Here is a 14,027-nt window from a genome sequence, read left to right as displayed (position 1 = left end):
TGAATCATCTGCCCTAGTGGAACTTGCAATGAAACAAGATGGACTTGTAGATACTGGTCTTCCTAATACCGGAGAGGCCAAGAACTAGTCCAGGCAAGATGTAATCACTTCCGGAGTGTCAGGCCCATAATAGAGCAACACTCCCCCTCGACAGTAGCCAATATTCCATTTAAAGCCCCTGGGTCTAGGTTCTCAAATTCAGTGTGCCAGCTGCAGGCTCGGCCCAACCTTTTGTCTCCAAGCCTTTGGCCAGCACATTAACCTGGGCATTCCTTATCTCTCATTAGATAGACCTCTATCCCATCTTGGCAAAGATGACCCTACTCCGACCGGACAGACTTGTGCTATTCTTATCTCACTTTAAGATAGTCTAGCTTCTAGACAAGTTGTCCAACTAGAAAAGGACTCCTTTCTTCCACAAGTGACCCATTTTTCATAATAAAAGATAACTGCTCAGCAAATATATGGAGAAAATGTGTTCTTTGGAAAAGGAGAAGAGGAAAGGAAAAGGTAGTTTAGATTTCCCAGAATATTTCATTCCTTAAAAAATATTTCCTGCAACAGGCATGTCACACCCAAGCTGTAAGTGTTTTGAGAGGACAATTTTTTAAGAAATTTGTGGCACAGTATTCCAGGCTTTCAGATTCGCATTTCATAATTGTCCTTGGATCATTGTTCATACTGAGTTTGTTTCCCAGTATATTAATGTGGGCTTGAAAAAAGCTGGGGAGGGGCAAGGCAGCTATGAGTTCCACAAAGAACAACGTGCTGAGCAAACTGACATGGACGTTATTCAATGAATTCTGGTATTTTCTAAGTAGTAAGTTAAGGATATTGAATAGGAATCATGAACCCATTGTGAGGCACCTTTTGAAATACTGTACTCCATCTCAAATGGCTAGTAAATGAAAGTTAAAGGAGTACAAGACTGAACCTCACATTGCAAGCTAAGGACAATTAGGTTAAGTTAATAGGCGTGATTTATTTCTCTCTATGGATAGCAAAATGAATCTGAAAAGCGCTTTGTAACCCAAAGAGCTTAGCTCAAGTTCAGACTGCTCCTACTATCTGTTTCCAGAGTTAATCCGCTGAGTCCCTGGGTACTACTCTTTCCTGACCAACTCTCTGCAGTTACAATTCAAAGCCGTGTATACCTACACTTGGATACATTTGGTTATGCCATGTTAGGTAGGATACACGATTTGGATATGCCACTTGACATGTATGATTTATATAGTACAAGATGTTATGTACATTCCTGAATTCCCCACTTGGTCTCATTCTGACCCTTGGCACCTGTAATGGATCCAATTATTTTTTGGTTAAATTCAGAAGTCCCAAGCATGAATTGAGTTACATACTAGGTTGACTTGTGTTAACACACCCAGTGTCTTGATTTTTCTTTTTTCTTTTCTGTTTTCTTTCTTTTTTTAGAGAGGGAGGTGGGGAGGGGCACAGCAGGGAGAGGGAGAGAGAGACTCTTAAGCAGGCTCCACACCCAGCATGGAGATCATGACCTGAGCCGAAATCAAGAGTTGGATGCCTAACCGACTGAGCCACCCAGGTGCCCCCTGGTTTTTCTTTAATCTCTCTATTCTCTAAAAATTTCAGAAATAATCTCATGCTCACCCACTGGCTAGTGCTACAAATCCATCCAGAGTGACAGAGTTTATTTTTTAAAAGCTCAAACAGAGGCTTCCACTGCTAGGAGAAATCCTTTTAGTCACACAGAAAGGACTTAGGTTTCTAGGCCATGCCCAAAGAAAGCACCAAGATTTTTTAAATCACTACTTAAGAAAATTTTAGAATCCAAAATGACATCCTAAGATATAATTTTGATAGTCTTGTGAAACATTCTCTCACACAGACCAACCAGAGAACATTTTCATTCCATCCGCAGCAGCTAAAAATGTGAATTTATGCTACCCCAGCAGCTCTTGCTATGTCTCACTGGTTTCACTGACATTTATATGGTGCTCAAAATATACCAAAAATAATTTTGCTCTAAGTAAGCCTCAATTCTAACATTGTCATTTATTTCATAATACTTTCCTTTCTTCCTTCAAAGCTTACTCATTGATGGATAATTATTAAGCACTTCTCATATTCCTAACAATATGTGTGGTATGAAAACAGAGCCTTGAAATCTGACAGGCCCTAAAACTCATTACAATCTATCCAAGCCACAGAAGCAGTGGATAATCTCGTACAACTCAATCGAGGTCATTCCTGGATGTGATGGCAGAGAAGGAGGGCTGGCTGAAAAAGGGCTTTACTTTTCCAGGGAAGTGGGAGAGACAATGGATACCCTGGGTCTAGGTGAGCAAGAACTCATGTCCAGAGACATCAACCAGAGAGGAAGGAGCCCATGATCATAAAGGCAGATGCAGAAACTAGCAGGTGAGAGAATCAGCAGGAACGGTCACCTGGGTACACATCTGCCTAGCACTTGCAATGGGGAGCTGCCCCTCCCAGTTCCAGCCTAATGGTTCCCAGCCAGGGCTTCCTCTCCTCTCGTCATCTCCCACCTGCCCAAACCTGGGCACAGGTATGGATTTCTGAAACAGACTGCGTACATCATAGTGCTCCTGCATTAGGGTTACCTGTGCTCCTGGCTTCTGAGCTGGTGTGACACCATCCTATCTTGAACTCCTGCTTCTACCCCATTGCTGGAACAAGATATCAGACGGGTGAGTGGAGACTGGAGAGGGGGAGTTGTAGGTAAGAGTTTGGCCAGAAGTGGACTGAGCCAGTCCCTTCTTCTTCTCGTTGAAGCCTTTCTCCAGCTGTATCTCATCAACAGCTGAGGAAGCTGAGACCAACTAGCAAACCTAGGATACTATTATCTCTAGCACGGCAGCCATGTTCTCCTGGCCTCCCGGAGAAAGGAAATCAAATGATTTCCTATTGTTTTTCACTTGAAGATGTAAGAGGTTATAGGAACAGAAAGGGTTGATGCCTTTGAAACACAAACCAAGAAAACTTGTACTGAAATAAATTTCTAGGCCCAAGATGGAGCTGCTCCCGCACTGGGGTGCTGTGTCAGGATATGGCAACTTAAACAACTTCCGTGTCCCTGTAAATGCTCCTCTTGACCAGAAGCGCAGGATATCCAGTGAGCCAATCCCCAAACCCAAGTCACCCCTTGGGCCTTCTCACCCCCAACAAGGGTGACTATGTGGCCTCAACCAACCAGATATTTTTATCTGTCTTTCTTGTTCTTTGTTCTATATTCTATAAAAGCTTTTAGTCTTCTGCCCTATTTGGCAGCTCCCCAAATGGAGACTGTCCACTCCATGAAGTGTCAAATTAAATTTGTTTGTATCACCTAATCTGTCTTCTTTAAGCACTGTTTAAACTCTGTGATACCCTTTCCCTCATAAATGACCTAGAGAACAGGTAACATGGGTTTCTGTACCACAATTTAACATTGACATGACTTACTGGGGGGAAAAAAAAAATCTTAGAAGAGAAAATGAGAAAATAAAAACTTATTTCTAAAGAAATTTTTTTTAAGATTTTATTTATTTATTTGTCAGAGAGAGACAGAGAGTACAAGCGGGGGGAGCGGCAGGTAGCAGGAGAAGCAAACTCCCCGCTAAGCAAGGAGCCCGATGTGAGACTTGATCCCAAGACCCTGGGATCATGACCTGAGCTGAAGGCAGACACTTAACCAACTGAGCCACCCAAGAGCCCCACTTTCCATTATTTTTTTTTTTTAAAGATTTTTTATTTATTTATTTGACAGAGAGAGACACAACGAGAGAGGAACACAAGCAGGGGGAGTGGCAGAGGGAGAAGCAGGCTTCCTGCTGAGCAGGGAGCCCCATGCAGGGCTCGATCCCAGGACCCTGGGATCGTAACCTAAGCCCAAGGCAGATGCTTAACCAACTGAGCCACCCAGGCATCCCAAGAAATTAAGATTTTTTACAGTATTATATAAAGAGACAGATATAGATGTGATACAGTAAGTGAGCAACCACTTAAAATGATAGGACTCTTCTGACACAAAACCAGTACTAGATTTATGTTTTCTATCTCACTAGAAATAATATTCCCGTCTTTCTCAATAATTTGAAAATTATAATTATGAATGAAAAATTCAATGTTTTGGGGCGCCTGGGTGGCTCAGTCAGTTAAGCATCTGTCTACAGCTCAGGTGATGATCACGAGGTCCTGAGATCGAGCCCCACATCGGGCTCCCTGCTCAGCAGGGAGTCTGCTTCTCCCTCTGCCTCTGCTCCTCCCCCTGCTCCTGCTCTGTCAAATAAATAAATATTAATCTTTAAAAAAAAAAGAGAGAGAGAGTCCTGTTCCACTGCATTCTGTAAAACAGCAATAGTCCTGTCCAGTACTTGAGGCACACTCTCCTCTGTCCCTGGCCCCACTCCCTCCACCTGCACTCCAGGGCACCCAGGACTCGGGATTCAGTAATTCTTTTCTTGCTGAGCTACTATTTGACCCTCTGAGCTCTGAGATCCCAGCGGTTGTGCTAACCCAGGAAGCTGCACTGGCCAGTTCTCTCTGAGCTAGAGAACCTAGACCCAAACCTGCAAAACTGAGACCTGGGAGGGAGAAGAGAGCAAGGCAAAGGTGAAAAATGGAGGCTTCCTGCAGTTCCTTGAGCAGTCCTTGGTTATTTGATTACCAAAACAAAGGCAAAGTCGGCCCTGTGAGTTGACAGGCACACACTTCCAGAGGTGACAGATGCAATTAATCCTTACAGCCAAAGAGGTAGGCAGACTGAGCTTCATGGGTGTGTGACCTGGGTTCCACTTTCAGAAAGACAATGTCTTCAAATTATTTGATCTTTGAACTTGGGTTTTGCCAATGAGGTGTGATGGGGCATGGAGTGTGCACATGAGCAGCAGAACAGAGAGAGGCTGGGCAGCACGCAACTGTAAGCTCAGGTCCCTGAGCATGGCCTGCAGCACAAAAGTCAAGTCACGAGACTATGCATCCCGGTGACTGGTGTGCACCTGCGTCCCTCAGGGTTCCAAAGTGATGAGAGATGGGCCATGGCAAAAGTAGTAGCAGAAGCAGCAGAGGAAAGAGGAAGAGTGGCTCCACTTGGGGACAGTGCTGGGACCCAAGGTGGAAGGGTATCAGCCAGTACATCCCCCAAACCAGTCCATCCTCTGAGCGGGTTCCTCCTGGGGGCACAAGCATTAACTCTCTGACCTGAGGCTCTGGAACAGGAACTGCCAGCTCTCAGGTAGTAAATTCTGTCTGTAATTATTACAAAACAAAAGTATATGCACAGACTCTGTGGGGTCCTGGATGCAATTCCAATGTTGCGGGGGGCTTCTTGCCACATACCACCAAGCTTGGTCTTGCGAGACTGCCCCCCACGTCCAACACACATACACACTTCAGACGTCTCCAGCAAGCCGGGTTGTTACCTGTACATCTGACCAACTGGCTATAAATCAGAGCTTCCCACAACCCCCATCAAGGGTTCGATTAATTTCCATGAGTGGCTCGCAGAACCCAGAGAAACATTTTACTTACTAGATCACCGGTTCCTTATAAAAGGATGTACCTGAGGAACAACCCGATGGAGGAGCTTCATAGGATGAGGTCCTGGGGTGCAGAGCTTCCGTGCCCTCTCCAGTGCCACTCTCCCAGCACTTCCACGCGTGCTCACCGACCTGGAAACTCTGACCCCGCCATTTTGGTTTTTATGGAGGCCACATTGCACAGGCATAACAGATTAAATCATTGGCCATTGTTGACTGATTCAACCTCCAGTCTCCTCCCCTTTCCAGAGGTCAGGAGGCGGAGCTGAAGGCTCTAACCCTCTAATTACAGGTTGGTGCCTCTGGCAACTCAGCCCCTGCCCCTCAGTGGGGTCTAAATGTCACCTCATTAACATAACAAGAGACACCTTTGTTTCTCTCCTCATTTAGGAAATTCCAAGGGTGGGGTGCCTGGCTGGCTCAGTCAATGTGTGATCTCACAATTGTGAGTTCGAGTCCCACATTTGGTGCGGAGCCTACTTAAAAAGAAATTCCAAGGGTTTTTAGGAGCTCTGTGCCTGGAATAAGGACAAAAAAGAAACACATTTCTTATTATAAATCATGATATCACACACAGACATGAGAATCAGGAAGTCTAGATGGACTAAATTTTATATTCAATATAATTGATCAGAGGGTCACCTGGCTGCCTCAGTGAGTAGAACATGTAACTCTTGATCTGGGGACTGTGAGTTTGAAAACGACCTTGGGTGCAGAGATTACTTAAAATAAAAAAATAAATGATAATAATTGATCAGAAATTTATCCCAATATGTCAAAGCCTATAAAATACTCTTTTTTTAAGATTTATTTGAGAGAGAAGAACACGTGCGCAAGAGCAGGGTAGGGACAGGGGCGGGGCGGGGAAGAGAAAAACAGACTCCCCTCTGAGCATGGAGCCTGACATGGGGCTTGATCCTACAACCTCGTGCTGAAATTAAGAGTCAGCTGCTCGGGGAGTCTGAGTGGCTCAGTTGGTTAAACATCTGCCTTCAGCTCAGGTCATGGTCCTGGGGTCCTAGGATCGAGCTCCGCAATGAGCTCCCTGCTCAGCAGAGAGCCTGCTTCTCCCTCTCCCCCTGCTCCTGTTCTCTCTCGCTATATCCTCTCTCTCTCAAATAAATAAATAAAATCTTTAAAAAAAAAAAAAAAGCTGCTCAACCAAGTCACCCAGGTGCCCCAGTACTCATAAGAGCTCCAGTAACAGTTGCATCAGCAGATCTCAAAATTTTAAATTATAAAAATATATCTGTGATCTTCCATTTGCCAAGTGTGACTGGTATTACTTTCAATTATATCAATTGAAAATAAAGCTGTTAAAGGAGTGTTACTGGAGTGGTTGGGGGTGGGAGGGATGGGGTGGCTGGGTGATAGACATTGGGGAGGGTATGTGCTACGGTGAGCGCTGTGAATTGTGCAAGACTGTTGAATCACAGATCTGTACTTCTGAAACAAATAACGCAACATATTTTAAGAAAAAAGAAAAAGAAGAAGATAACAGGAGAGGAAGAAAAGGGGAGTATGTCAGAGGGGGAGAGGAACCATGAGAGATGATGGACTCTGAAAAACAAACTGAGGGTTCTAGAGGGGAGGGGGGTAGGGGGATGGGTTAGCCTGGTGATGGGTATTGAGGAGGGCACGTTCTGCATGGAGCACTGGGTGTTATGAACAAACAATGAATCATGGAACACTGCACCAAAAACTAATGATGTAATATATGGTGATTAACATAACAATAAAAAATTAAAAAAAAAAAAGAAAAGAAAGCTGTTAAAAATATAAATTTTAATGACCTAATAAACGTATTTGGAGAAATATGAGCAAGAAAAGTCTTACGATCAATCAAGATAGCACATTAATCAAATTATGACATCAAAAATATTTTAAAATTTGTTCGTTATGTTGTTACTCAGTTATCACTATTTTCCCAATTACTTTTCATAAGCAATATAACCATTTATTTATCTATTTATTTGAGAGAGAGAGAGAGAGAGAGAGAAACAGCATGAGAGGGGAGAGGGTCAAAGGGAGAAGCGCCAAGCCGGGAGCCCCATGTGGGACCCGATCCCAGGACTTTGGGATCATGACCCGAGCCAAAGGCAGTCGCCCAACCAACCGAGCCACCCAGGCGCCCAACAATATAAGCATTTTTTAAAGGAAAAAGCTTTATATTTTAGTTCCTTTAATGGCACTTTTTCATTGCTCTTTGAACAAGGGATTCCACAGTTTTATTTTGCCCTGGCCCCTGCCCGTTACATAGCCAGCCTGGAGGTAGAATTAAACCAAAGAACTGGACCTCTCACAATTTAGTTTTCCACATCATCCCAGAACTAAGGGAGTAACGTTTTTTTTTTTTTTTTTGAGATGGAGCAAAAAAGCCTTCATAGTGTCTCTAAAGTTACATCAGAAAAAGGGACTACAACACTCACTCTGCTTATTCATAATTCCATTTTTAGTGACCTTACTCATATCTCTGGTTTAAAAAACCCACAAACTAGGAGCAGCTCGGTGGCTCAGTCAGTTAAGCATCCAACTCTGGATTTCAGCTCAGATCATGATCTCAGGGTCAGGAGATGGAGCCCCGCCCTGGCTCCTCACTCAGCAGGGAGTCTCTCCCTCTGCCCCTTCCCCTGCTCTCTCTCTCTCTCTAAAATAAACAAATCTTAAAAAAAAAAACCACAAACTGATATTCAAAATATGGAAAATAATTAATCTAAGACAATTATGCTTCGGCTTCCAAAGATATTATTGCATTTAATTAATTAATTCAACAAAGTATTTACTCAGTGTCACTATGTCAAAGATGTGTGAAATATAAAGTTAAAAATTAGTTAGGAGGGGCAGCTGGCTGGCTCAGTCGGTAGAGTATGTGACTCTTGATCTTGGGGTTGTGAGTTCCAGTCCCACACTGGGCCTAGAGCTTACTTAAAAAAAAAAAAATATATATATATATATATACATACTTCGGATGTAGAGGTCGGGATTTAGGATGGTATATGGGATAGTTAGACATGAGGAACCACAGGAACTTCCACTTTAATTTTCCTAACTTTCTTTTTTTTTTTTTTAAGATTTTATTTATTTGACAGAGAGAGATAGCGAGAGCATGAACACAAGCAGGGGGAGTGGGAGAGGGAGAAGCAGGCTTCCCGCGGAGCAGGGAGCCCGATGTGGGACTCGATCCCAGGACCCTGGGATCATGACCCGAGCCGAAGGCAGATGCTTAACGACTGAGCCACCCAGGCGCCCTAATTTTCCTAACTTTCAAGTACCAGTAAATGAACTAAGTAATAGGACATCCAAGGAAGGTAATCTTGCAATAACCAATCTGCTTCTTTGCCTAGGATAACTTCCTTTTCCCTACTCCCTTCTGACTATGAAAGTCTTTCATTTTATACAGCTCTTTGGAGCGCCTTTCTCCAAAGAATTGGCTCAGTGCCAATTCTTGCTACTACAAATTTGAAACTAATTATACCATACCCTCAAAGAAGTGTTAATAATTATTCTTTTTCCTTTTTTAGGTTGGATCCTAGACATCATAATGCTTAATTTAAAGATTGATTTATTTATTTGAGAGAGAGAGAGAGGAGACAGAGGGAAAGGGAGAGACAAGCCGACTCCCCACTGAGTAGGGAGCCAGACATGCGGCTGAATCCCAGGACCCTGAGATCATGACCTGAGCTGAAATCAAGAGTTGAATGCTTAACTGACTGAGCCACCCAGGTGCCCCTGCAGTGCTTAATTAACTTATTTATTTTTTTAAAGATTTTATTTATTTATTTGACAGAGAGAGACACAGCGAGAGAGGGAACACAAGCAGGGGGAGTGGGAGAGGGAGAAGCATTCCTCCCCGAGCAGGAAGCCCGATGCGGGCCTCGATCCCCATGACCCGAGCCAAAGGCAGACACTTAACGACTGAGCCACCCAGGCACCTCTGCAGTGCTTAATTTAAAGTTCTATCATAGTCATCCTATTAGTTTGATGCAATTACTGCTCTCTTTCTGTTTTTTATATTTCCATTTTTGTTTTAATGGTGTTAGTCTGTATATGACATGAAGCTTGGATGCATATAGAGGGACTAATTTCTTCATCACTTCCGGATCACAGTGGTTGGACAAGGTGAGCCAACCTGAGCCAACCAAATGTTCTCTACTGTGAATATGAATCTGGAGAGATTTTAAAGACTCTGAAGAGCAGAACTAGGATGCGGCATAGTTCTATATGGTTGTTTATAAAAACAAGGTGGGGGGGCACCTGGGTGGCTCAGTCGGCTAAGCGTCTACCTTTGGCTCAGGTCATGATCCCAGGGTCCTGGGATGGACCCTGCTTCTCCCCATTCCTCTGCTCTTCCCCCAGTTCATGCTCTCTCAATCTCAAATAAAATCTTTAAATTTTTTTTAAAAATCTTTTTTTAGAAAAGAGAAAAAGAAATAAAGGAGCTAACAAAAAGACATAATAATCTCTGATATTGTTTGTCTTTCCTTTTTGGGAAGATTATCATGATGTCTGGTCACCAGATGGGCAGCCATAAACTGATTGGTTAGATTTTGCCGTCTAAACGTAAACTGTGAACAATACTCCAAAAATATTCAATGACAGAATCAATAACTTGTTAACATTAACAACTAGCAAAAAAATGCTATTATAACACTAAAATAAGAATGGTAGTCTTGGGCGCCTGGGTGGCTCAGTTGGTTAAGCGACTACCTTCGGCTCAGGTCATGATCCTGGAGTCCCTGGATCGAGTCCCGCATCGGGCTCCCTGCTCAGCAGGGAGTCTGCTTCTCCCTCTGACCCTCCCCCCATCTCATGTGCTCTCTCTCTCTCATTTTCTCTCTCTCTCAATAAATAAATAAAAATCTTTAAAAAAAAAAAAGAATGGTAGTCTTTGGGAGATACCACTTTCAGATGCCTAAGCACTCTTCCATTTGAAAAAGAACAGCTCATTAGTTATTACTTATATTTTTCCCCTAAATCAAAGGGAGATTCATAGCAGTAAGGAACACTGTATTTACCTAAATGAAATGCAAACGAGAATTAATTTTCTGAAAATGTCTTCTTTATTTTCTCTATTGGAATGCTTTGAGATCTGGAGACTTGCTGACCCTGGAGAGACTGCCCCTCCCAGAGCTAGCCAATTCCTAGAGATAGTAAACAGTCTACAGTCTACCGCTCCAGATAACCTTTCAAGTGCAAAGCAACCAATCCAGAGCCCACATCCCCAAGTACCTCCTCTATCAGCTTCCACACTCAGGGCTACTATCCACCTGCCCTAATTACCCCAGGGCCAGCGACCACACAATGAAGGACAGCTCCTGTGCACCAGAGCCCACGGAAATTCTTCAAACTAACCAATCCTAAACCTGCTTACCCAGCCTACCCTGTTTCTTCCAGTGGAAACCACAATAAAGGCTCTTGCTCATTTTCCCCCTACTCCATCTGCCTCTTGGCTGACACTGGTGCTTCCTGGGAGCCCCATCCCTGGTGGCATGGCACGCCCCTTCCACTTAGAGGGATCTATAACAAATTATTTTTTCTATGGCATTTATCTCCTGATCTATTGGCCTTGCCATACCTACATAATATTAAAACCTATATTCTAGGGGCACCTGGGTGGCTCGGTTGTTAAGCGTTGTCTGCCTTTGGGTCAGTTCATGATCCCAGAGTCCTGGGATCGAGATCGAGCCCCTTCTGCTCAGCGGAGAGTCAGCTTCTCCCTCTGCCCCTTCCCCCTCACCCTGCTCGTGCTCTCTCTCTCTTTCTCAAATACATAAATAAAATCTTTTTAAAAAAACAAAATAAAATAAAACCTATATTCTAAAACATTCCTGAAAATGCCCACCGTGATTTCTTTACTTAATAGGATATTAGAGTTGCAAGCACTATATATAAGCAATCTAGGTCAATCTAGTTCACATATTCATTATACTCCAAGGCAAATAAGGGCACTGGTTAAGTTTAATAATATGATACAGGGTGGCCCCCGGTGTTCATCAGTCATGGCATGCTTTCCTGCTAAATCCAGATGTGGCCCCAGACCCTTCTGACTGGAGCACTCCAGACAGCTTCTATCAGAGAGATCTGGCTTAAAGAGATGAACCTATTTACCAGCCATGGACCAGCCCTGCTAGAAGCAATGCCCAGAGGGGACACAGGTCTTCTTTCCACTACTTTAGTCCCCCTTATGGTATGTCTACATCTCCTTCCTCCTCCCTCACAGAGCAGGGTAGGTGGTAGGGAAGAGAAAGTTAATAAAGAAAAATAGACTTTAACTGTTATTTTTCTTTAGGTTCCATGGTATATGAAGTTTAAAGTTTCAACATCTAAGTATATAATTATAGATTATTAAAAAAATTCAGCTGAGTAAATTTTTAAATTTTTTTCAATCTTTTTGAAGTATAATTGACATATCCAAATCCTTTCTTCTTTTTTTAAGTAAATTGTATGCCCAACGTGGGACTCAAACTCATGACCCCAAGATCAAGAGTCGTATGCTCTACCAACTGAGCCAGCCAGGTGCCCCAACTGAGTAAATTTTAAAGATCTTATTGGCTTTATTGAGTGATTCATGAATGAAGCAGCATCCAATCTAGCAGAGAGAAATGAGATCCAAAGAGCTGTATAAAATGAAAGACTTTCATAGTCAGAAGGGAGTAGGGAAAAGGAAGTTATCCTAGGCAAAGAAGCAGATTGGTTATTGCAAGATTACCTTCCCTTGGACGGAGTAGGGGTCTATCAGGCAGATTATGTAAGTAGTGCTGATCAGACAATTCCTGAATGACTGATTTAAGATTCCATTTCTGGGAGAGCTGAAATTCTTAAGGTTTGGTGACATGGGGCTTAGCATAAATGATGTCATTTTGGGTCTGTTGTCTTGTTTTTAACACTATAATGAGCATATACTACATTTAAAGTCAGAAAAAAATTAAAAACAAATAAAACAAAAAAATCTGTTTATTACATAATATGAAGACTTGATAAGCTGTTAAAGAATGCAGCCATAACATTTGGAGAGTGTTATGTTATGGCTGCATTCTTTAATAGCTTGGAGAAAATGTAATAGCCAACAAACATGAAATTTAACTTCCAAACATTTATAAAGCTTAGCTAATATAATACAACGTCATTTGTCCTTTTTGTCTTCATTTTTATATTCTGTAAATTTTTTTCTAGGTCTTGGCTTTCTCCTTTTAGTTACCTTTTAGCTAACCCAGATCTTAAAATTACTTATAATGTAATCTTCATTTATTTCAGAACTACCTCTAATTCTTTGTGAGACAAGGCAGGAAATGGCTAACTAAATGAAAGAATGAATTATGTAAATTATAAACTTACAAATGAGTCCCCTTGTAAAGTTACTTTTCAATCTATCTGCTACATATGAATATTCTGTTCTTTTTTTATTTTTTTATTTTTTATTTTTTTAAAGATTTTATTTATTTATTTGAGAGAGAGAGAGAGAGAAGGAGAGAGAGAGCACATGAGAGGGGGGAGGGTCAGAGGGCGAAGCAGACTCCCTGCTGAGCAGGGAGCCCGATGCGGGACTCGATCCAGGGACTCCAGGATCATGACCTGAGCCGAAGGCAGTGGCTTAACCAACTGAGCCACCCAGGCGCCCTGTTCTTTTTTTTTTTTTTTAATCTCTACACCCAACGTGGGACTCAAACCCATGACCCTGAGATCAAGAGTGGCATGCTCTTCCTACTGAACCAGCCAGGCGCCCCATGAATTTTCCGTTCTTTTTTTGATTCTCAGTGTTTGGACTACCTCCAGCCTCTGGAGGATGTTATTTCAAATGTAGTTATTCCAAATAACCTCAGTGAAAATGCCTCTTTTCTATAAAAGGAGATACATAATATTTGAAACATTAACCAACACCAAAACTTTGAGAAACCCTCCTAATCAACTAAATGTTTACCCAACAGGCAGGGCCATGCATAGTGACAAGAAAGCTAAAAATATAGATTTTGATGGTTTATTAATTATATTAATTTTTAGTTTAGTTATTAATTTTTAGTTTATTTATTAGATGAATTCTTTCTTTTCCCTCATTGTTTTCTTATTATAAATGTGGCTCCTTTGACAAATATATCAGTAGTTGTCCATAAAATAAAACAAAACAAGGGGTACCTGGGTGGCTCAGTCGGTTGGGCATCAGTTTCTTGATTTCCACTCAGGTCATGATCTCGGGATTGCAGAATCAAGCCCTGCGCCCGGCTCCATGCTTGGCACAGAGTCTGCTTGGCATTCTCTCTCTCCCTCTGCTCCTCCCCTTGCTTGAGCTTTCTCTCTCTCTAAATAAATAATCTTTTTATATATATGTAAAACAAAAGACTTCATTACTTTTTTTTAAGTTTTATTTATTTAAGTAATCTCTGCACCCAACATGGTGCTCAAACTCAGGACCCCAAGATGAAGAGTCCCATGTTCTTCTGACTGAGCCAGCCAGGCACCCCGTCATTACCTTTTCTAATTAAACAAGAAAAAAAAATCTACTTAAGTAGTGTT

The 14,027-nt window shown here is 42.3% G+C and overlaps 1 protein-coding gene across 1 annotated transcript in view; it reads right to left on the bottom strand.

The window, feature by feature from the left end:
• RAB23 (RAB23, member RAS oncogene family) overlaps positions 1-14,027 on the bottom strand; it is a 74,103-nt gene that overhangs the window by 11,427 nt on the left and 48,649 nt on the right. The gene's annotated exons all lie outside the window — the stretch shown is intronic.

Source organism: Callorhinus ursinus, unplaced genomic scaffold (genome assembly GCF_003265705.2).
Source record: "Callorhinus ursinus isolate GAN/ISIS: 27379988/994484 unplaced genomic scaffold, GSC_fseal_2.0 scaffold22, whole genome shotgun sequence".
Taxonomy (NCBI): Eukaryota; Metazoa; Chordata; class Mammalia; order Carnivora; family Otariidae; genus Callorhinus; species Callorhinus ursinus.
Note: the sequence above shows the minus strand (reverse complement) of the source record. Positions and strands in the feature narration are given on the sequence as shown.